At 28.0% G+C, this 23,883-nt stretch overlaps 1 protein-coding gene and 1 long non-coding RNA gene across 3 annotated transcripts in view; one reads left to right on the top strand and one right to left on the bottom strand.

The window, feature by feature from the left end:
- Positions 1-23,883, top strand: part of LOC111038738 (zwei Ig domain protein zig-8-like) — a 244,701-nt gene that overhangs the window by 135,885 nt on the left and 84,933 nt on the right. The window lies entirely within an intron of this gene.
- LOC111038747 lies at positions 5,467-22,037 on the bottom strand. Of its 2 annotated transcripts, XR_002605008.1 has the most exons (4): positions 21,807-22,037; positions 8,611-8,784; positions 6,476-6,598; positions 5,467-6,383 (listed from the first exon to the last, which is right to left on the bottom strand). It is a non-coding gene; the product is annotated as an uncharacterized LOC111038747 (long non-coding RNA). The 2 variants fall into 2 exon arrangements; XR_002605009.1 differs by lacking the exon at positions 6,476-6,598.

Here is a 23,883-nt window from a genome sequence, read left to right on the forward strand (position 1 = left end):
TCTAAAGGTAAATTTTAAGAATCCATAAATATTTTATAATTGTCGTTAGTTGTTTTCAAACAAATATAGTGCTATGCATTTTTCTAAGTTGATTAAAAGTTTAAAAAATGTGTATCGTCACATTTTGTAATAATTACCCTTATAAATATTATAATTTTGATCCATTTAAAATGTCTAAATAAAAATCATTATTGGATTCTATCAATACAAATATTATCGTAGATACGTGTATAATGAAATTGTGGCAATTTCAAAAATTGTTTAAACGTATTCCTTGCAGCATTCTAGTAAAATTTAAATATACATATAATTAAAAATTATACATCAGATAATAGTTTATAATTATAAAAACATTTAATGGAGTAAAACTCCATAGTACCATAAAATATTATAGGTTTTGTTTATGGTCAATAACTTAAATTTTTTATAAATCGAGCTTAGAGTTTAGTACAAGTTTACATATAATTATGACAGCCAGATATATGCACTGAGTATTTAAATTCGATTTTAGTATACAGTGATCAACTAACATTAACTATATTTATCAAAATAGGTTTATTAAGATAAACAGTCTATCGAACTATATTATATTTCCAATGCATTTGAATTTAATTAATAATAACTGTGATTTAAGTAACCACGAAAAATATATTTTATTCAATATATGTATAAATACATCCATAATTCCTTAAATTTCATTATATCTTAGCGCAACTGATAAAAGGTTGAAACCCAAATTTAAATTAAACACAACGTTCAATTATCACTTATTGCACTTATTAAACTATGAGCAATGCAAAGGAGCAGTTTATTTTGCAATTAAATATTATGATAAATTTACCTACCATAGGTATATTGTAATATTAATATTATTTAGCTAAATTCTCACATAAATTATAATAATTTTAAATAATAGCTTCAATTGTATAAAGCTGTTACATTTGCACATTATTTTCATTATAAATGTATCATTCTTTTCTAAAAATGATTATTATTTTTATAAGAATTTACAATTTAATTATTACGGTAGTATATTTACCAAGGTACACTGTAAGTTAGTTTTTATTTTTTCATTGCGTTGTAAAATTTATAAATATAGTGATTTTGAATTAGTAACATATTTGCATTATGAAACTTTCCAATAGTAATTTAAATATTATTTGTTACAATGAATTAAACGCAACTTTAGCTTGTTGACAAAATCCATAAGTTTAAACAATTTCTCACGGGTAACAATAATTAGCATATATTTTAATAGGAATACGCGTAAGAGTGTCATTAAAGGAAGGGACGTTGTTGTTAACTTTGTGGAGAATTATGGTAATATATAAGCGTACACTTAACGTTTAACGATTCACGTAGTGTCTTTTATGTGATTTTATATCGTGAGTCGTTATACAAAAATAAAAAAACACAACAAAAAACGATGATAAAATCAATTTTTGAGGTGTTAAAAAGGCAGTAGAGTGTAGAGTGAACCTATGCTATATAATAATAAGGGAAAAACACAACCAAAAATACTAGAAAATAGGTGAACACCCCTACCACGACATAATATGGTAGGAACCCAAATTGTGTTATATCCATTTCCTTCTCACTCTGTAGCTAAATCATCAGTGCAACATGTCCTCACGCTCATTCGCTCTCCGTCTCCCGTCACTGAACATGGTTTACTCGTCAACCGCATTGCGCGACTAGCTCCAACAACCTGCAACTAGTCGTTATCGGTCAGAAAAAAAAAACCCGAGAAGAATACTTACTCGCTATATTATTGCACATATAGTATAGTAACTTCGGTAACGATAATGGCTGACAACGGCTGTTGATAGCGAAAGGAAATAGTGGGACCTCCTCCCTCCCCTCAACAACACACCGACACACATATAAGTACACTATGGTATGCGTGTGTGTGTGTATGGGAACCTTAGTGCTGGTATATATATATATACATGTATAGTGTCCGCAGATACAACATAAAAGCTTTTAAAGATAATACGGGCGAGAAAATAACATCGTGCCGAGAATGTCGGAGACGACGGGCACCGAGTTCATTGTTGGTGGCCATTGTTAAGTATGACGGCGGTGGCGGTGGCCGTGGCGACGAGACGAGCGGTGAGTCGGTCAATGTCGGTGGATGGGTGGAAGGGGTTGAGAAGGGGTTGGCTGGAAACTGCCGAACCGTTTACTGTTTATATCGTCATTCGTCCTCGCCCGGACGGTAGCGCCGTTTTTGTGTCCACACGTTCGCCCCCTTTCCGTCGCCACGGACTCATATTTGTCAGGGTTATACGCACTAACGTTCCATATAATATTTAGCTCCAAATACGATATAATATTAATCAATAAGTCTTTTTATTCGTCGGTCAGCGTTAATTATATAGACAAGACTTTAGAGATGCCACCAGTCTTACGGCAAACGTAAATGGATTTTCGACTAACGACCTTAAATACCGAACATGTTCTCGGGACGGAATGCGCATTTTGTACCAAACCGACGCCGAAATATACCCTTTGCGTAGATCGATACGAAGCGCTTTAGCCAGCTGAGACCATGCTCTGAACAGACGACCAGATGCGTCTATTCGTGATTGATATTATTATAGCGTCCTAGGATGTTTTTTCGCTTCCGTTTCCCCTTGCAGCATATTTACTAGTGAAATTATTGGATTTGCACAAAACTGTTTATTTCGCAATTTACCTGGTGCGAGTTTTCTAAATGATCAAGTCACTGACATTATTTTTTTAAAAAAACTCGATCAAGAGAGTGCTCTATCTACTTGAGAGTCGCGGGTATATTACCTGTAGTTTAGTATGTTGCAGCCACTTCTCCTTAGCTCTCAAACAGTGAAAAAAAAAAAAAAAAACAAAAAATTAAAAAAAAAACCAAATATCCAATGTATATAAGATCTCAATATATTATTTGGGGTTTATGTCTACAACAGACATTTTGGATATCTGTCATGAAATACCATGTTCACTATCCTCACCATGTTTATGTTCCAACTGATAACTACCATTATGATGATGTACAAATTCTATACTATGCTTCCATATATTTTCGAAAAACGTTATGCATTTTTAATACTGTTAAACATATGACGGAGCCGATGGTTGTGCATGTGCAGCAGTCGTCATTTCAAAAGTCAAAAGTAGCAGATACACCACCCGTTAGCGACCTAGTTTTACCACACGCAAGCGTATCGTACCACGACGTCATGCTTGCCGCATTATTACAAACATTTATACGCGTCAGACGCAAAATTTAATTGGATTAACTTAGTAGTGTCCGACCTTTGTTAATAACCCATAAAGGTACAACAAAGAAGACAATTGTATCGCTTTTAACAAGGATAAGATATAAGATTATATCCTTACCATTACGAGTGGGTGTGTGTGTGAGAGAGAGTAATACTTCATACCTAGTACATGTTTATTATTTTTTTTTTATTAATTTATCCAGAAATATTGCGGCACTAAGTCTAGTCATGGAATTGTATAGGTACCTAAAATATTAACCAAACGTTTAAACAAAACATTATAAATCGCACATCGTGTCATTTAAATTACTTGTAACTAAGTAAGAGTTATTATTTATGATAATAGTTATATTATTTTAAATGTATTTTCATTTAAGTAAAATGTTCATAAGATAATATTATTTGAGTGAAATTGGTTGTTATAAAGATACACACCGCATTTTAGAGAGGATAGAGGACGTAGGTATTATTGTTTATTATTATTGCGTTACCCATTACCTATTTAAAAATCTAAAACCCCATGTAATGTAAGGCAAAATGTACATTAAGCTTGGATATTTTTCATTTTTAGTCAAATACATTTATTAAAAAAGTTGGGATAATTACTGAAAATCACGGCATTATGTTAAATAATTACTGTACACAAGTTTTTATTTTAAAGTGATGCAAAATGTCATCGTTTAAATCAAACTAATTTTATATTAGGCCAGTAAGTTCAATATCACTATCTAACTAACAATTATTAGTACAATAATACAGTACAATTAATATAATTAATATATATTAAATATATAATATTATTTTATAAAAATTGAAAGTAACTTAAAATGCTTTCTTCATTATGTGAGTTTTTTCAAAAACCATATCATATTGTTCTATAGATACATACTCTTAATATAAAATTCACATACAATTACTATTACAATTACATATACAATTCATCAGCTATAGTCGTTCAAGAAACGTAATCGGAGACGACCAATTTTCGTCCAGCCGCAGTCAGGAAACATCCTTTTGTCACTCTCATCCCGTAAATTATCTGTATACCTGTCGTGTAAGATTGCCACGCCCCTGTACAGTGTACACAAGTCGACAGCTGACTAGTGACTATGTTTCTACACTCGAACAGATTACATAAATGTCTATAGAAATCTCTAATGCACTATTCCAAGTTTTGTTTTCAATATAATATATTTGGTTTTAAATATACTTACATAAATTATAAAATACGAAATATTTGCGTATCCATGTAGATAATAGCTTATACAATATAAAAAGATACAGGTAGAATTATTTAATACATATTTATAGAATAAAGCAAATTTCTACATCAGGTTAAAACGGTACCTAACACAAAGTTAACCACGGGATATTATTAATAATGCTCATTAAGTACTGAAGTTTTAGCGAAACATGCTCGTTAGTCACATGCGTCTTTAAAAGCCCAACTTTTATTCACTCATTCACGACCCACACAACGCGTATAGTCGGAAATAGTCTCTTAAAAACGTCTAATAGGAGTGGAGTAAGAGAATAATTAATGTGCTCAGCAAAAACTTCCAGATTAAAACTGTACATGCGTAGTTTTGATCAAGTTTATAAAATTAAGAAGTATAGACGCCGTCAGAAACGTATGCTCTACATACATCAACTTGTCACGTCTAACTAGGGACTATACGTGGGTACGTGGTAAGAGAGGAAATCTAGGTATATTGTAAGGGAAATATTTCGTACGGCAACACACGCGACTTGTACTATAACACGTCCCCCGTCGTGTAGCAGTTGTCGTTATTACCTTTATAACTGTTGTCGAGTTTAGCAAATAATTTAATTTCTTTACCAGTATGGCCGTATAATAATAGAAAAACACCATTAAAACAAACCACGATAGGCATATACCGATTTGCGTTAATTATCAAAACATAATAAAATAAACTACGCCGTTCACGTTTTTGAATTCATTCCAAAACAATAGTCACATTATGGATTACGAAGACTCGCGTTTGTTTCTTTTACAATTGCCGACCAAAGAATATTGATTGCGTTTAAAATAATTATCATATTGCAGTTATTATTGTAATAGCATTGATTAAGTTGTTTGTGTTATTTATATTCATACGATTGAAGTGATTGAACAACCTTTAGATTAAACAGAGTGGTTTTCAACACACACCACACTTGATGAGTCAAACAAAAAACTGTGTTCGTTTTTTTATTTTTATAGATTAAATATTTATGCAATGAATACATACGTTTCAATATTTTTTAAAAATTGCTCCTTCCTTGAATAACAGCTGGATTTTAATTAAATATGTTTCTAAAAATTGTATAGTAATACAATATAATATTAAATATCTATATTATTAATTTGAAGTTTAAATGCAAGTAAGCGATTGATAGTGATTGAATCTTACATTTCCCCAGGTATTTTTACCATGGAATTTGTTTTTATTTACCCTTTTACCGTTGTACATTTTCTGTCAAGTTTTTTGATAAGTTATTTTGTTTGTATACATCAAATGAATCTTCTTGATTGTTACCATTTGTCATCTTAGCATTCTCACTAAATAGTTTGTTAAACTTCTTGAACCGAAAATAGTTGTTGTTTTCAAAAATGCCATATCCATTAACCAGCATGAGTTTCAAAACCCAGTGCACAACTCAAGATTTGACATAACGATCAGGTTAATACTTAATATCACGAATAATAAATTAAAATGTTAGTAACAATGTGTAGTATGCTTTTTTTCCCTTTTTTTTATTAAATAAAGTCTTACTGACATATTATGTCATCTTAACTTAATGTTGAATAGATACATTATTATTTTTAACATTTTGAAAATGGATAACAATTAGTAATAATATTGGAAGATTATTAGTAAACAAAGAAACTATCAGCTACGTTTTAAGGTATTTACAAATCACAAGAAATTAAAATTAGTAATAATAATAATAATAATAGTTATATAATAACAGGTGTAGTATGCTAATATTAGCCTATAGAAAGTATTTTAAGTGTTTTCTCTTAAATTGAATTTAAATGTCTTATGTATCTTATCCATATCAGCAGAGCAATCACTGTAGCCACAGCACATGTTGAATTTTACACAATTTAAGCATGTTTATCTGTAAATACGGTAATGTATTTTATTATCTAATAATTCTAAAAAAATACTAATTGTTTTTATGCCAGTGTGGTTTTGTAATAATAAAATTACCTATCCAACTGAATTTTCAAATAAATGTACTGGTGTATGAATTCCCAAATCGAAATCAATTTTCCAAGAAGTTTTACTATAGGAAAATAATGATGTAGCTGGTCATTTTTATTAAAACTGGTTCTGTATTATGACAAAAAAAAATGAGTAAGAGCATCGCCCGAGGCGTTCATAAAATAAATAAGATAATGCGTTTTACGCGAACAATACGATTATAATGGAAAATATAAGACAGGTACGAATTAGTTTGGTGGTTTGAAGTATTCATTAAAATGCAGGCAATTCTTTAACGCACCAGACGTATCTACTGAATTTCAATTATGATTCAGCATTAATAATAATTTCGAGTTTCATTATACGTCATCACCCTTGCCAACATCATTTCGACATTCCTGAGTGATTGGAAAAAATATCGACAACCCTCTGGTTTTTACACGGATACCGTTTACCGTTCATTCAGGAATGCTTGTCGCCACCATAGCAATATTTTCAAGCCATCCAAAGTGATGGTATTTAAACAGTTTGGAATTCGGTAAAAGTGAACCATAAAGTTGGGTGTCAACTAGACATAAAGAATAGTTCAAGATAGAATAGAAAGCTAAGACTGTAAGAGGTTTTCAAATATATTTTTGATTTAAGAGTTGTCGGAAATACTGAAGTCTTTACTTCGTTTCACATTGAGAATAATCTTAGTACAAAATAATTACTAAGTATAAAGTTAATTCAATAAATGTAATACCATAGACCAGGGTCTACTTTATGTTTTATATGAACGTGTAATGTGTGTTAATATAATGATTAAAGAATGTAATAATGGATTTTTGACAGTGTTTACATTATTTTAATAAATCGTTATTTATGAAATAATTTTTTAATCCGATAACAATAGTAAAAAAAAATTGATAAGCATTGAAGTTATTTGATAGTTGTGAACATAATTTATCAGTTATGGACTCATGGTTAAAATCACAGTATCTGATACCTAACTATATTAACACATATTTAAGTACAAGTACATATTTGTATTTTAATTAAATTTGAATATTTTAAAGAGCAGATGAAAAACATAGAAATAAATATTAGCTGTCGATTGTTTCTTGCCACTAAGTAGGTCACCGTAATGGCTGTGTTAAATTTGAATTCAATGAAAAACTAAAGGATACAAAAAATGATTCTGAGCAGACATATATAGTTCTGAACTGAGACTAATAATGTATTTTTTTTCTATAAGTTAAGTAAAACTAGGTAGGTTGAACTAATGTATGCCAAATACAAATCACATTTATTATATTCAAGTAATTCTTTTATTATTAGCTGATATTAAAAAGCCAATTAATTAAAATAATATGTGATTTAAATAGTTTTTGAATTGCTACATCTACAGTAAATTATAATACATGTAATTTTATAAAAGTTATAAGCCCCCACAAGTAATATTTTGAATTACAACAAAATACTTAAAATCATTATGTTTTGCTTAAATATTAAATGTTGTCAAAATCTGCACTTTAAATATCTATAGAAAAAAAATTTTGAAATATTATGTATTTTTGATATTTTTGATTAGGTAAAATAAAAAAATAAAAGAAACTACGCATTCCACTTAAAAAAAAATGAAAGTTGTGTACATGTTAAACTACAAAATAGTTTAAGGGATATTTTTAATTTGTCACAATTTGAAATTCAAACACTTATATAAATTTTTGGACATTTTTAAATTGCATTAAAAATAACTAAGGGAGGAATCCTGTATTAAATTAATTATGTTTTTGATCATCTATAAACATTTTAATTAGCCTTTATAACTATAAAACATTTAAAAAAAAAACTATTTTGTGATTTGTTTTAATTACTCAATAGCTTATTTTACTATTGCTCAAACCTTGACAGTAAATTTAAAAAATAAAAGTACACATTAATAGTTATTTCTCACAGAAGTCAATAGAACTTTTAGATATCGTCATTTTTATAGGTAGGTGTGAAAAAATAATATATTATATATATTAAAACCGTTGACAAAAGAACACTTCACGCATTATTGAAGCACATAATATACGTTTAGTCGCATGTTGGAAATCGCGAGAAATAGGTTTGAACTGTCCAAATATTTCGTGTGGTTGACCTCCATCACCTACCATACTTGTACAAAAACAACGTGTCGTGAGACGGACGTGTCTTGAAACCGCAACTATAATGTCAAACTTGCAAGCAAACACCGTCACAGCCATATAGAGAATCTGTTGGCGCAGTACACGAATTGGTTACTTAAGATGTTCAAACATTTTTCGGCCGTCCATTATGTGCAACTCCTACAGTATAATCATTTTATTAATACAACAGCAAATTCGTTTGTTATCTTAACTTTTGTTTGGAATCAAATTAAAATATACATTTCGCTGTATAACACAGCAATTCGTTTAAAAAATAAACTTAAATACTAAATTAATCAACATTTAACGAAATAAAATATTGTAAATGTAAAATTGTATTTGGTTACCGCGAAAAGAAAGTCACAACTATAATCTATTTTATTGTAACGAATTCCGTTATCTATAGTTCAGCTGGAGTCATCAGATAGACGTCATTTTACCAACGTACGTTCTACGAACGCATTATATCGTATTCGTGTATTAAGAACCATTTGAATATGTACACTATGTAGAATTTAAAAGATTTTATGTGTAATATAACCACCACGAGAAAAGTAAATTCCGTAAACTAAACTCATAATTTGTGACGTAGCCTTCTCTGAAACGCATAAATATCCCAAGTTTCCAAATGAACACTAACAATTGAGTTTATTCGAATACATCATTTATCTAGAACTTGCAAAATTACAGCTGGCACTTATTTTTTCTTAACAACCAATTTCTTTTAAATGCCTAATGTGTCCGATACATTGATTATGTAATATGTTATATAAAAACAGCTCATACTTCATGTCTTCATCACTGTCGCACTAATTCGAGAGGGGCGTTTGTGCTCAACCATGCCAAAAACTTATATTTTTTTATTATACCTATTCAAATATAAATATTATTTTGTAAAAGCATAGATTATATAGTACACTCATATTTTTAAGAATATTTATTATTTGCTCATAACTTATAATGTACATTCGTCACACATACAATTGACACAAAGTGCTGTACCCATTTTATTTCATACACGTTGCGCATGTAAACTAATTAATAAAATAACCTGCATTGTACAACAGTGGATGTATGGGTACATAAGGGCTGTTTACTTCAGTAAATATAACTTTTATCTTTCATTGTTATACTGTTCAAACTGCTTCATATGTTAATTTAATTAATACATTTAAGATGTAACTATTTTTAGGTTTCATTTAATCGTATGTTTTTCATTGTAAATAACAATCGACACTTTGTGTATTTAAATTGTAACGTATATTCATTCTTTGTAGACAATGTTTGTATATAACAAAATTGTAATTTAATTTTAAAGTCTGTATATTATACCTAATTATTTCTCTCTAATGGCTATTTCCTTAAATCCACTAAATAAATAAATATACAAATTTTCAAAGCCATTTATTTTTTCATATAACACTATTTCATAAAATTTAATTATTATAACTATATTTATATTAAATAATTAAACATATACCTTTGTATATATATATATAAATGTATGATAAGTTATGTGATTAATTACTACATTTAAATATTTGATAAATATTCTGAATAGTTCTATTTTGTATGCTTGATTCCTAAATATTATACTATATCAATTTAAAAAAAAATCTCTTCTATATAAGCCTTTTTTATATTTTATTTGTTAATAATCAAGTAATGGTTTATTTGTATTTTGAAAAACAATATAAAGGACTCACTAATCAAATACACAAGACACTAAAAATACGTAAATTGTAAAAGCATTTAAACTTATGTTTTTTCTTTACCGTTTTTTTCTATTACTATTCCTAACTTCAATCGATAGCCTTTCAAATGTCAGTCAAGGGTTCAATCTTGAGTTTCTATGAAACAAATTCTCTTATTGAAACTCAATGCAATGATAATGAACCAAAACGGTAGGTATATCAACAGTAAGAGAGTAGGTACACACGGTTTTTCACTTCAAAAGAAAACCTATCAAGGTGTGTTTCTATTTTATTTTGTCAGGCATGAATATTAACGATTCTATATAAACTTAAAACCAAAACGGATCAGCGATACTAAGTAAGTCGTGGTTTTGAAGTCTTCTACCGGTGAATTCTTACTTTCATTTAGTTTTGTAATATATACCTATATATTTTTTTCATTATTTGAAAAAGTTTCAATGTTCATAATGGTATTATTATTGACATTATGCTTAAGATTATTTATCTGAATCAGATGAGCTTTCGGTTTTTTTTTCAGAGATTCTAAATGGTCCAGCTTTTTAACAATGGCACATTGTCGAACCACTATTAACGATATTCAGAGCAAAACATCTCCACGAACGTCATTTGTCAGAGTAAACTATTTGATAGAACTGTAAACTGTATAATAGTCGATGATAAAGTGTTCAAATCTTCTTATTCGTGTATAACACAATTCACTTTTTGGGACATTTAAGGAAAAAAATTCCAAATTATACACGTGTTTACGTAATATCAATGTTAATATTAGTAACTTAACTTAGAGCTACTGAATAACTATGTGATTAAACAATAATAAGAAAAATGCACTTAGTTTACAATAAGTGATATAGGTACTCACATATTATATCTTAAACAAACAATATATTTTTTTCAATAGCAAAGGTACAAGTTATTTTCAATTTCAAGAAAAATAATAAGGTTTTTACTTATTTATGGCACGATAAAAATCTAAAAATATTTAAATGTCCAATATATTGTTACTATTTTAAATTATATTCACAGATGTTGAATATTTTTTTTTTCTCACTATCTTGATCAGAGTGTATTTATGCTTATAAAGTTATAACAAAGATCATAATGATGTTGTTCTTAAGTTTAATTACTAATATATATATATATATAATAGAAACACTGTATTTCAGATTTCAGATTTGCTTTCTATTGAATAAAACTTACATATTGTTTACTTGTCTGTTTTGGATGTTTTCCAACACTATAATATATATCTACCCAAACAATTACACATAACTTAGTATACATTCAACATATTATATCTCCTAAATGCTGGATCACATTATCTTAGTCGGTATACATGTCTCGATGGTTCATTAATGTTCAAAGGATCGTTGCCACTAAGCGGTTTAAAGGGTTCTTTAAACCCTCAGGTTACCTTAATATACTCATTAACATTGGTAATTCACGGATATAATTATTACACCTCAATATATTTAATGCCACTACCTAGCTAGAATCAATATTATTATAATACTAAAACGATATAAAATCATATGTGAATATTAGAATGATATGAAGTACTTATAATTATTAATATTTCATTTAAATCATAAAACGTTGAATTAAATAGACAAAACCTTTTTTTTCTTCTCCTCAGGTGAGCTAAATAATAATTTTTGAATACAAATAAATTGTATTTAGAGTATTCAACAATGTAATTAATTCACTGCCGTTGTTGAAAAACTAAGAGTTTAATACAATTTTTTTTCCATTAGATACAATTTTATAAAATATAAATTATTTTAAATTATATTCTTTAATAATTTGTTTTAGATATTGTACATTGAACTAGATGCATTATTAACTACGTACAAATAAGTATAGTGAACAAGAATAATATTACTTTGTGTTGTGTTTTAAGCGGAGTTTTAAGCTTAAATAAAAACAAATTCATTTTATTGTTATATTATTATAATATTACAATTTTAAGATAATGATAACAACAGTGATATTGGTCTTTATTCAACATTCCAATATTTATAGTTAAAATTAATTAATATATTGATGAATAAACAAACGAATCTATCCAGCAGTTAAAATTATAAATGGTTATTTTTGAATGATTGATGTGGTGTTTTTAGTTATACTCACTGAAATGCCTTGTACAAACACATTTTATGGTGTTTATTTAAACGTTATGATTATACAGTGTTATACTTTGTATAGTAACGAGTACATTTTAAGTTGTCATAAATAATTTAAAAATAAATCGAAAGAAAAATACTTTTGCATAAAAATTGTTCAAAAATATAATCTGATCACAAATGAAGTGCTGAGTATAGACACCTGAGTAAATTGTTTCCAGCGATATTATGATAACAATAAATGATTGTATATTGTGTTGATAGACCGTATACTATTATAATTAAGTGTATACATTTTATTTTCTTGTAAATGTTAATAAAAAATAATTATTTGAATGTTGAGATGAACTAAAAACTGAGATATAACATTTAAAATAAATAAATAATATACTTTCGCACAAAGTAAGATTCGATAAAATCACATACATAAGTTAAATGTAACCACGATCAAGTGAACCAATAATAGTATAAAATACAGAAATAAAAATATATAATCTTGGTGCATTTTGTATTAATACAAATTGTAAATGGATTTTAAATTGATAATTAATGGCATAAACAATAAATATGGTATAATATTTAATGCAGACCATTAAAAAAAATGAAATAGTTGTATATTGAATATTTATGTATTTTACTATTTAGGTTTCTATATTAATAACATTAGCTTCCTCGTCCAGTGTTACTGATGGATATCTATTCTCCTCAAGCATTCATTGCCAATATAAATATATGCTTATTTAATTATGTTTGCAGATTGCATATATTGTAATAAATGTTTAAAAAAATACACTTTGTTTATTGATAAATTAAATATTTGTTGAATAACTATATATTGAAAATAATTTTCATTAGATTTTATTCATCAAAAAATGTCCTGTAGTTCTTATCTATAATATATGATTAAAATGTAGCCACTACTTTTTTTTAAAATTAATACAAGTGGCTCAACAATTTCAAAGATGGATATTATTTATCAGAAAAATAATATGTTGAAGATGATACAAAGATATCGCGTCATCCAAGCTCGGAATCGTTTATTAAAAACTATAAGTAAGAGTTAAAGAGTTAGAGAGTGACAGGCCTCTAAAGTAATTTGACATTTTTCAAATGCAACATTATGCATTTTAGTGAGATAAGATGTGTCGAGATCATGAAATGTGACAAATGGCACTCTCTGCAATCTGTATCATGATAATAAATTACCAATAAAAATTGTTTTATTTATTTTCAAAAAAAACATTACTTTCAATTATTAGGAATGCAAAATATTGTGTCAAAAATGTTGATTATTTTCTAACAAAAAATTCAGTTCTATAAATAAAAATCTTAGTTAAGAACTTCAGTTCATAGAGGTCTATGAGAAAGATGTTTCAAAAAAGTATTATTCTAGTATGCATTATATTGAATATAAATTTTTTTTTGTGTTCTTTGTACATTGAGTTTTTAATTTTTAATTTAAATTCATGCACTCATGATGCACGTACTGAACAAATTAATTAATTTTAAATGTAATCCAAAGTTTAATTAATTTTAAATAGCGCTGTGCTGAAAGTTAATATTTGGTAGATATTAAGGAACCTGACAAGTAATAATAATAAACCTTTCGATTTGAAATTATTGTTTTGACTCATACAAAACGTAATAGTATTATGATATACAATTACGTAAAAAAAATAATTTTATAAAAAATTCGTATTCACAAACGGTTTATTTAAATAAGTACGAAAGCACATTAATCAAATTTATATTTCTTTTACGGACTGATCATCATTTACTGATTAATATAATTAAATTGTATTGGTGTATCATATATTTTAATTGATAAAATATAAATATTATGTATTGATGTTTCTTTAAGTCTTATTATTGAAAATACGGGTAAGTACCTAAGACACCACGAAGAATAAACGAATATAAAGCACGTCGTGTTCACTGCTTTGACTTAGGTAACTTAATTTATTTTAGTACTATATCAGTGTCAACTTTTAAGATTTATTTTAAAGCTTGAAAAAATACAAATAATTTATAAATTGAGCTTATCTTTAACCTTGCGTCAAGTTGTAAAATCCCATTTTAAAATTAAGAATTTTGAGTTTCATAATATAATAAACTAAATATTAATCATAACATTCGTTTTTAAAAGCATATTTATGCTTTAAAAATCAAAGATTTATATAATATTATTTTAAAAATAAGTAATATTACTTTTAAAGTAAAATGTAATTTCAGTGGTTTTTATGATACGTTTTTTTTATGCTATCATCAAAGTTAAGTGTAAAACGCAATTGCATGGATATTATCACAATACAGCTATTAACCCAAACTCAGCGTACAAAATAGTTAAGTAAAATAAATTATAATTATAAGCTCTTTAAAGATGAATAGATGTAAATTGAATTAAAGTTCAATTATTTTGTTTCAATAATTGACATACTTGGCGAGAAATTATATTCATATAACACGAAATAACGTGAAAAAAAAAATAATAGGCAATAGAAGCCCATTATAATAATATAATAATGGGAATTTCTACATTTGTCGAAATAATTTCCCAACAAGTAAATAAATTATTGAAACAAAATAAGTGTACTGTAATTCAATATACTTATCATATGATATCACATCTTTATAGTGCTTCAAAATCTCATTTTTTTTCTACTTAGCCGTTTTTCACACTGAGTTCGACGAAAATGTTTTGTTGTGATATCACCAATTGTTTACAGACGATAACGACATGAAACAAAAAGTAAAAACATCAAATAGCAATGATGAAAAACCCTACCACAGATAATAATATTTTTTCACACCTAGTGCTAAAAAGAATTATACTACGCACACGAAATTTAGTGGGGGACCGTTCGGCAACAACGCTAAAAGCGGATTTCATTACTAAAAGGTTTGCAATTTTTCTTAAATAACCTCATTTCTAGCCTCGTCGTTAATTTCGATGATTTGTACATATGTACAGAAGGATCATATACGCTATTTTTCTGATATTTTCCAATTTATTAGGTATTAATTTATTTAGTAAATAATATTGACAAACATATCCCCGTGTGACAAAAAACATCAATATTTACACTTTTTAAATGGGCAACTCCTGCTTCGAGATAATATACACCGTCGCGCGTCGTGCCCGCCGCTATTTTTTTTTTGCACTTAGCTTGCTCCTAGATCGTTCCATTTTATTGGATGCAGAAAAAAATGTCTAAATTCACCTAAAAGCGATCAATAATTTAAAATTTGTATTCTTTTATTCTATTATTTAATTTGAATTAAACAATTTTTCAAGTCATTCATGACATTACCATTTATGTTTGCTATCGTTTTGTATTTTATCATTCAATATTAGGTCACTTTTCTCTGAAAAAATTTGGACCGATTTCCGCTTATTGTTATTTCATTGTCAGTAATATCTGTATTATACTCCAATGTCATAATTAGGTAACTCTTTTATTTTATTTTTTCCATCTGATATTAGAATGCTTCACATAAGCAATAAACCTTATCGTAAACGGGGTGTAGTTCATATATTACTCCTACACAGAATGAAGGAACAATGCTATTGTATTTGGAATCAATAAAACTAAGAATGGATTGTACCGTGTACCGTGTACCATGTACACGAAGTCTAAATTTACTGTTATTGTTTTTAAAGATAATTTAAGATTTGTTTTTTAACACAAATGTTCACGCACGAGTTTCTTAATCTTGTACCTTTAGATTCCTATTAATTTCCAATCCATTAAACGGGAATTATACTGAATTATCTTTTTATGGTTCAATCAATCTTTAGGCTGGACAATGTCGACACAATAAGCTTTTTGAATTAATGAAAAATAATAAATTGAAACATACATTTGTTGTGTGTTTTGAGAGCCAAAGTTTTTTATTCCTGGGTACCGGTATCACTCGTTATCGATACGAAACGAGTATTTCTATGATGTAATTATGAAAACATCCAAACAAATATAAATATAAGAAAAAAATAATTGACATAGGTCAGTTTTTTGTATTCCCAGGAACATTTCACCCAGCACAAGGAAAAACTCTATGGGTCCATAGCTGGCATCAAATGCAATTTAGCAAGTGATATTTTAATTTTTAAACGTTCAAAAGATTATCAATCTGAACTATTTTATTGAATTCATATTAACCATAATAATAATCCGCTGCTATATTCTGCGTTGACGGGTCTTCAAACGCATACTATAAAAGTCGGTCGTTTCCTTATTCTGTCCGAAATCTGAATTGTTAAGCATTTATCTGAAAAACAACGAGTACTACTAGCAAGATAAATTATTATTTTAACATCTTTATCATCTTTATCATCTTTAAAGATTTCAATTATCATATGTTTAATCCAAAGCGCGTACTTTTTCCTGTACCTTACTATAAATATAACTGCACGTTCGACGTTTTATTATTATTATTACTACTGTTATTATTTATTTTTTTAGAATCTCCGATTTTTTTATGTACTACACGCTGCAGCATCCGGGCTATAATTTAAACTCCTGTGAGGATGAACGAAACGTATTAATGAGAACATAAATCACAACCGTTTCCTGGCGGAGCGTTCGTCTTCGTAAATCAGACGTAGTAATCATTCGCACAACTCTAACAAATGGACATAGTCTACACATTTAGAAACGTCTGGGCAAAATGTGGCGAGGCCATTCCATTATGGATTTTCAAAGACAATTGCTGTAATTTTAACTTAAGCCGTGGAACAGGATTTTTTAATTGATAATTATTTGTAATTTTATTTATGGAACTATATTATGAGTATATTATACTATAGAAATTTGAATCAGTTGTCATCGTTAGTAGTTACAAATAAATGATTCAAAAATTATATTGTGGACTGTATATAAACGAAAGGTAACCTTAACCTTGTTTTTAAGACCATTCAAACGTACGCATATATAACAATATTTACAGTGCTCTAAGCAATTTTATTTATTTTTTTTTGGGGGGGGGGAGCGGAAGTTTTTTAAAACAATATTAAATATAAATTTCATACACATGGTAATTAAATCAGTATATATTTATGCATTATCATTTAGTACAATACACATTGTTTACTTTTAAGTGTTATTACGTCGTATAAAAAAAAAAATTTCTAAATTATTAACCTAGGCACTAAGCCAATTGGAGAGGCGAGTCCCGGTTATACTTGAAATCCACTATTGGTTATTTAAATTGAGGTGTGAACTTTTTTGATTGAAAAGACATAGAAATATTTACAAATTAAATTTATATCAAATGCTGTGAAATTATTGAGAACATAATATTTTTATCAGTTGTACATTTTAAATGATTTTCTTTACACTGTAGTCATAATATTATTTTAAATTAGATACATCTACAGGCAATTTGTATTAAATGAAAAGTGGAATCCACATAAATACAGATATAATGGTAGTGGGGCGACTCTGTTTGATTATGTATTCTTATGAAAAAATGCTTTATTTGATTAATATTATAGCAATTTAAAGTTTCGCTTCAGTGCATATTTCATTGAACTATTTTCTACCTTAACAACGTGTATATTGCATAAATAATAATGTATTGTAAATGTATTAACTTTAGCAATTCGAAAAGAAAAATACACATTTTTATGTATTTTGCATATAACTTTGAAGAATAATGCTTATAAATAAAGTAAAACCCAAAAGGTTCAATTTTTAAATAATTACATAATTGTTATAACTGAAAATATTAGTACCTAATATGAATGATAACAATTGACTATAGTATTATAGTGATCACTGATCTGTGATCAGAAATAAGAGTTTATCTGCAAATAAAATAAAAAAATATGCCAATTATAATATAACAGCTACCTAGCTAATCCAATAAAAATAATAAATAATCTGAAATTCAACAAATATTGCTATAGTAATCAAAATTAAAATATAAACAAAATAAATACAATGAATATTGCATTTTTTAATAATCTGATTTGTATGAACGGCTTGAAGTTATAATAATATAATGTACATATCGTTACTATAAACGTTATAAAAAATATTATTTAGAAGATTTTTCATTTAACCTATCACATGAGTAAATAACTGCAATATCGAGCATCAATAAACAAAAGGGCATAAGCAATAATTTAAAAAATGTTCGGGTTCATATTAAAACCAATTTAAACTTAATATTTGATTTGTATTAACGGATATTAACCCTCGAAGTTATATAATACAATGTTCATATAGTTACAATAAAGTATTATAACATAAATAATATTTAGAAGATTTTTTATTTAACTCATCACATGAGTAAATAACTACAATATCGTTCATCAATAAGAAAAAAGGCATAAGCAATAATTAAAAAAAAGGATCCGGTATCTATTAAAATGTCTTAAAAACTTAATATTTGATGAATGTGTTTTGCATGAGTATATTTTGAATTGCTGAAATATGTATATTTTTGTCTAAAATTAGATATAACCTAACTATTTACATTATTAATCATGTTTAATTATTTAAGATACTATCAATTCAATAATAAACCTTTGAACTATGCAATGTTTCTAACCCTTTGCACTAACGTTACTTACAATTTAATAATTTATACAAATGCAACTTTATGACGTATAGGTCAATGCATAAGTGTCGATCACTCGTTCATAATATTACGAGTATTATTATTCTCCTTAAACCAATATATTTTTTTCTCCCAAAAACGATTAATAATTATTAATTTTGAAAACTTGATACGGCTTTAAGGCAGTTAAAGTAATTGCTTACACAATTATTGATTTACCACAACTACCTTCATAATAATATTACACTTGTCACAAGCGAGAGCGGCAACACACGTTAAGCCCGACTTGTTCTCTTTTTCAACGACGCTCTTATATTATTATTTTAAGCTTTGAGTTAAAGTTTTCAGTTCTCACTAAGGTCTACTAAATCACCGAAATCCTCTAGTCACCAAGCTACCATCTGCCACTATTCCAGGTGACCCTCTAAGGCGTCTAAAATGCAATTGGTTCTGCGACTTATTAGTTGAATAAAAATTCAGCTTCCAACTGTCCGAAGTTCCATTAACGGATAGCCTCTTCAATAAGACACAAATCATGTCTCCCCAATCCCCACAGCACATCACTTACACTTATTGTAAACCTAAAACAGATTGTGTAATAAATGTAAAAAATAAATGAATTTAAAAAAAAAACCTTTGTATACAAACAACCAATAATATTGTATGTATTTCCAATAAAATCGAATATTGTCTTACGCAATAATAGCAAGCTTAAAATAGGAATTAAAAAATACTACATGATATATTGTAGCATGTAGGTTGAAATCTAACAATGAACATCAAAATCTTCACCATTAATTACCTAACAATGATGTACGACGATACAAAAAATTATGTTATTATCATGCTACAATATACTTCCTAGTTCCTATTAACAACTTTTATTGGACATATCATAATATTATATATCTAAGTTTTCGGTCAAAAATTCATCGTCATTTACTCCATATTTTCACTTTATACAAGATTACAGTATTATATTATAAAAATATTATCGAAAAACAATTTATTTATTTTATTGGTCCTTAAACACATTTTTTTCTACACACCCATGTTTACTGTTATCTGTATATTATGGTTTATTTTTTTATTACTTAAATCATAAGAAACTAAGTTTATACATTTTTATTTATGGAACTTTCCATCTAGTTAATTGAATTTGGCACTTTGAATGTGTCTTCAACTTAGGTCTTATAAAATTGAATGCCATTGAAATAATTTCACTATAATAATCAGTATGTTATTTGTGTAAATAATAATACCCACAGTGTAAAAAAAAGTGTTAAAAGGACTAAATCGGCGTTGGTCACTATAATATTATGTTCTATACTATTTATTTCCTTTAACATAATTGGGCATATTTCTTTTACTAACACTATTTTTACACACGCAAATACTAGTGTATTAATACATTATTACTCATGACTGTATACAAATAATGAACAATACACTACACAAAATAACTCCAGTAAAATAAAATTTGACAAACTTGCATACCTAATAACAAAAATAATTTGAAAGTGAAATAAAAATAATAAACAACAACTTAAAAAATGAACACCGACATCGGTAAATTTTTTTTACAAAATAAAACTAAATAGGTACTTCAAAAAAAAAAAATGTAAAACCATAGGTCACAACTATTTCATTTATATATATATATTAAATTTTTTTTTTTTTTTTTTTATTAACTTAAGCTTCGGCAACTGAGGCCATTAGCTGTAGTAGGATTTGTATTGTAGTTTGTATTGTATATTTTTTGGAACGGTAGGGGGGAACACGTGTGTGTTTGTTTTTTGGCAGAATTTCGAATGGGGCACCCGTAGGTTTCTGCCATGCCCCGGGGGTGGGGGATGGCAGCACTTGTTCTCCGGTCACCGCAACTTGTCCGGAGAAAAATGCCGCCCGGTAGCCGAGGATCGAACCGCGACCGGCTGCGTCGCAGCGGACGCGTCAGACCACTCGGTCACCTCATCCCCCATATATTAAATTGTTTATATACTAGTAGATCAAATAAAATTATAAAAGTTTTTACTTAGATAATGGCCAAAACTGGGAGAAAATTGTACCTATGTCCACTTTAGTTATTATGTAACTAGGTAGAAAAAAAAATTAACTAAAAATGTACATATTGGATCAAATTAATATAGTACGAGTATATTGATTAAATTTTGTAACATTTTAGTTATTAATATTCTTATTTAAAAATTTGTTTTACCAAGGTAAAAAATAAAACGTTTCGATCAAAAAAAAGGAAAAAAGTGTTGTATAGAAGTTATCAAACATGTAAATATGTAATGTGTCTATGTGATTCATGTTGGTCCATTAATATATGATGCGTGTTATAAACTATGTTGTGATATAAAATACGAACTGGGCCTTTGAGATATTCGGCTTATCCGACGGATGTATGGTGAACTTGGGTCTAAGATATTGCTGTTTCCGACAAATTGGAATTAAGACGAGAGCATGAACACAAGAAAGCTAGATCATAAATTATTCCACAGACGGCTAACGGTAACATTTTAACCACAATCCGATTACGGAGATTATTGTCCGGAAATGCCAGTTATCTTTCCTTGCATCAACGGACTACATTATCAATATGCAAACATCATAAATGGTACAAAGACGATGCTATCACGGAACGACAAGATTATCATAATAGAAAACATCTTTAGAATTGGTGGTTTGAGACGTAACTAAAATCGTTACGAGTTTCGGTTAATCTAAGCATTTTCACGCCGTTTACAAGCAATAATGTTTTTAAAAATCACTTAACTGTTTTAATGATCCGTCCGTCAAAAACATAGAATCACACGCGAGCCGCCAGTAATACATTTGTCTCAGACGGATTTCCGTTTTGTTCGGCAAGCCAGAAAATGTTTGCCTTAACAAACACTGTACAGTTCTGTCGCACATATTATTATCATTCCTATTCAAAGCAGAGTTAAACATTACATGTAAAACAATTTTAATTTTAAATCGTTTACACAATGAGATCGAATGTTTGTTTGCCAATTTACAATACGTACTGAATTATAATTGTTAAATTAAATTGTTTCTTATTATTCCCAGAAACAATTTAACTGTACTAGATTGTGCGAGTAATAGAAATATTCATATTAAAATTAAAATTACTGTAATCAACATAGAGTTAATTACATTTCCTAATGGATTTGCTCTCATGACTAAATGTCTCCTGCATTATTATTTAAAGAACACGTATTATTAAAAACATCTATATAAGCAATTGAAGATTTATTTTTTATAAATTTAATTATAACTGAATGAAAATACTTGTAATTGAAGCTTGATTTCTGAAAATGTAGGAGGTACTCTATCAAAATATGAGATTTTAATATGGGACAAAGAAGAATTTCGATTACATAGATTGAATAACGTTTGATGTATTTACAATATTATTTTGAGATAATTTTCAACACATAACTTACACAGATATGAATTTTTCAATTAAGTGTTTAAAAATAATAACTACTTCCGACGAGAAATATAACATGATATCGATTATAAGACAACACCTTATATCGTCTATCGTAGAGTTAGAAACTTATCAAGATATTTAAAAGATCGATTTCAATGCAGTTGATACTTGATAATGTAAATTCCTAATCTTATAAATTACTAAAATCTGACCAAAATGTGTGAAAAAACGATACATTTGTGCGAAGTGCTTAAAAATATAACGTATACCTATATACATTTATTGAGTATTCGAACTTTAGTGTAAGGTAATGTAAATACGGTGTATTACGAATTTTTTTCAATGGTCAATACATAAAAATTGAACTATACGTGGCAGGGTATTTTGAAAATAATATACCACTATTATAGGTGGGTGGGTTTGTGAAAATATGTTCATAGCGTAAAATTAGATACATCACAAAAAAGTAATTCATTCTAAAACGCATCAAACGTTAATGATGTGTTGGTCAGAATTTTTGATGGAAGTTGCATTAAAAAACTATCGGTGACGCTTGTATCGAATGCATGGAATGACCGCCGTCGAAGTGAAAAACCCAACAAACATGTATTCACATTGTTCGGTACTCACGGAAAATCCATTATTTAATTTTCCTGTCTGTGTGGTTTCCATTATTCTTCTGTTCGATACGCAGTCGAAATGTCATAGGGAAAATCTACAAGAATGTCACGTGTTAGCATTTTATTTTACTTTTATCCGAAAAAACGTTTAAGCTATTTTGGCTTTCAATTAAATTAAAGTGCTCGGTAATAACTTTGCAGTTTATACTTACAGTAACGATAGAAAATGTGTAAAAACAAAAATGAATCTATTTAACATAGATATTTACCTATACTTGCTATAGCTTATAATAATGTTGCAAATAATCGGGAGAAAATAAAAATAAATTGTGCACACAAAGATTTTTATAATAAATTACCTGTCAACATTCTTATTCACTTAAACAATGCGAAAAATTAATTCACACTTATTATAAAAAAAGAATAATTAATACAAACAGTTATTATTCAAAACTCATTGAAATGTTTGAAAATTAATGATAATCGCTTATTTTAACGACAATCTTAATCTTTACAGTTTAAAATCTTGATTGCTGTGTAAAATAAACACAGTATTATTATACAACTACATACGTATGTATAATATTTATATAAAAATAAATAAACTCAAACTTCTTCCTTAACCTTAAACATTTTGATCGTACAAAATATAAAAACAAAAAAATAAAATAAATATTAAGTGTCTTGAAAACACTTTCGAACATCATTAACTCGAAAAGTCAACATTTCGAATTTATTTTTTCTGTCCTTGGAATTTTGAGCCATTGAAGTACAACGCACCATGGGTGTATTTC

The sequence above is a fragment of the Myzus persicae genome, unplaced genomic scaffold (genome assembly GCF_001856785.1).
Source record: "Myzus persicae strain clone G006 unplaced genomic scaffold, MPER_G0061.0, whole genome shotgun sequence".
NCBI lineage: Eukaryota > Metazoa > Arthropoda > Insecta > Hemiptera > Aphididae > Myzus > Myzus persicae.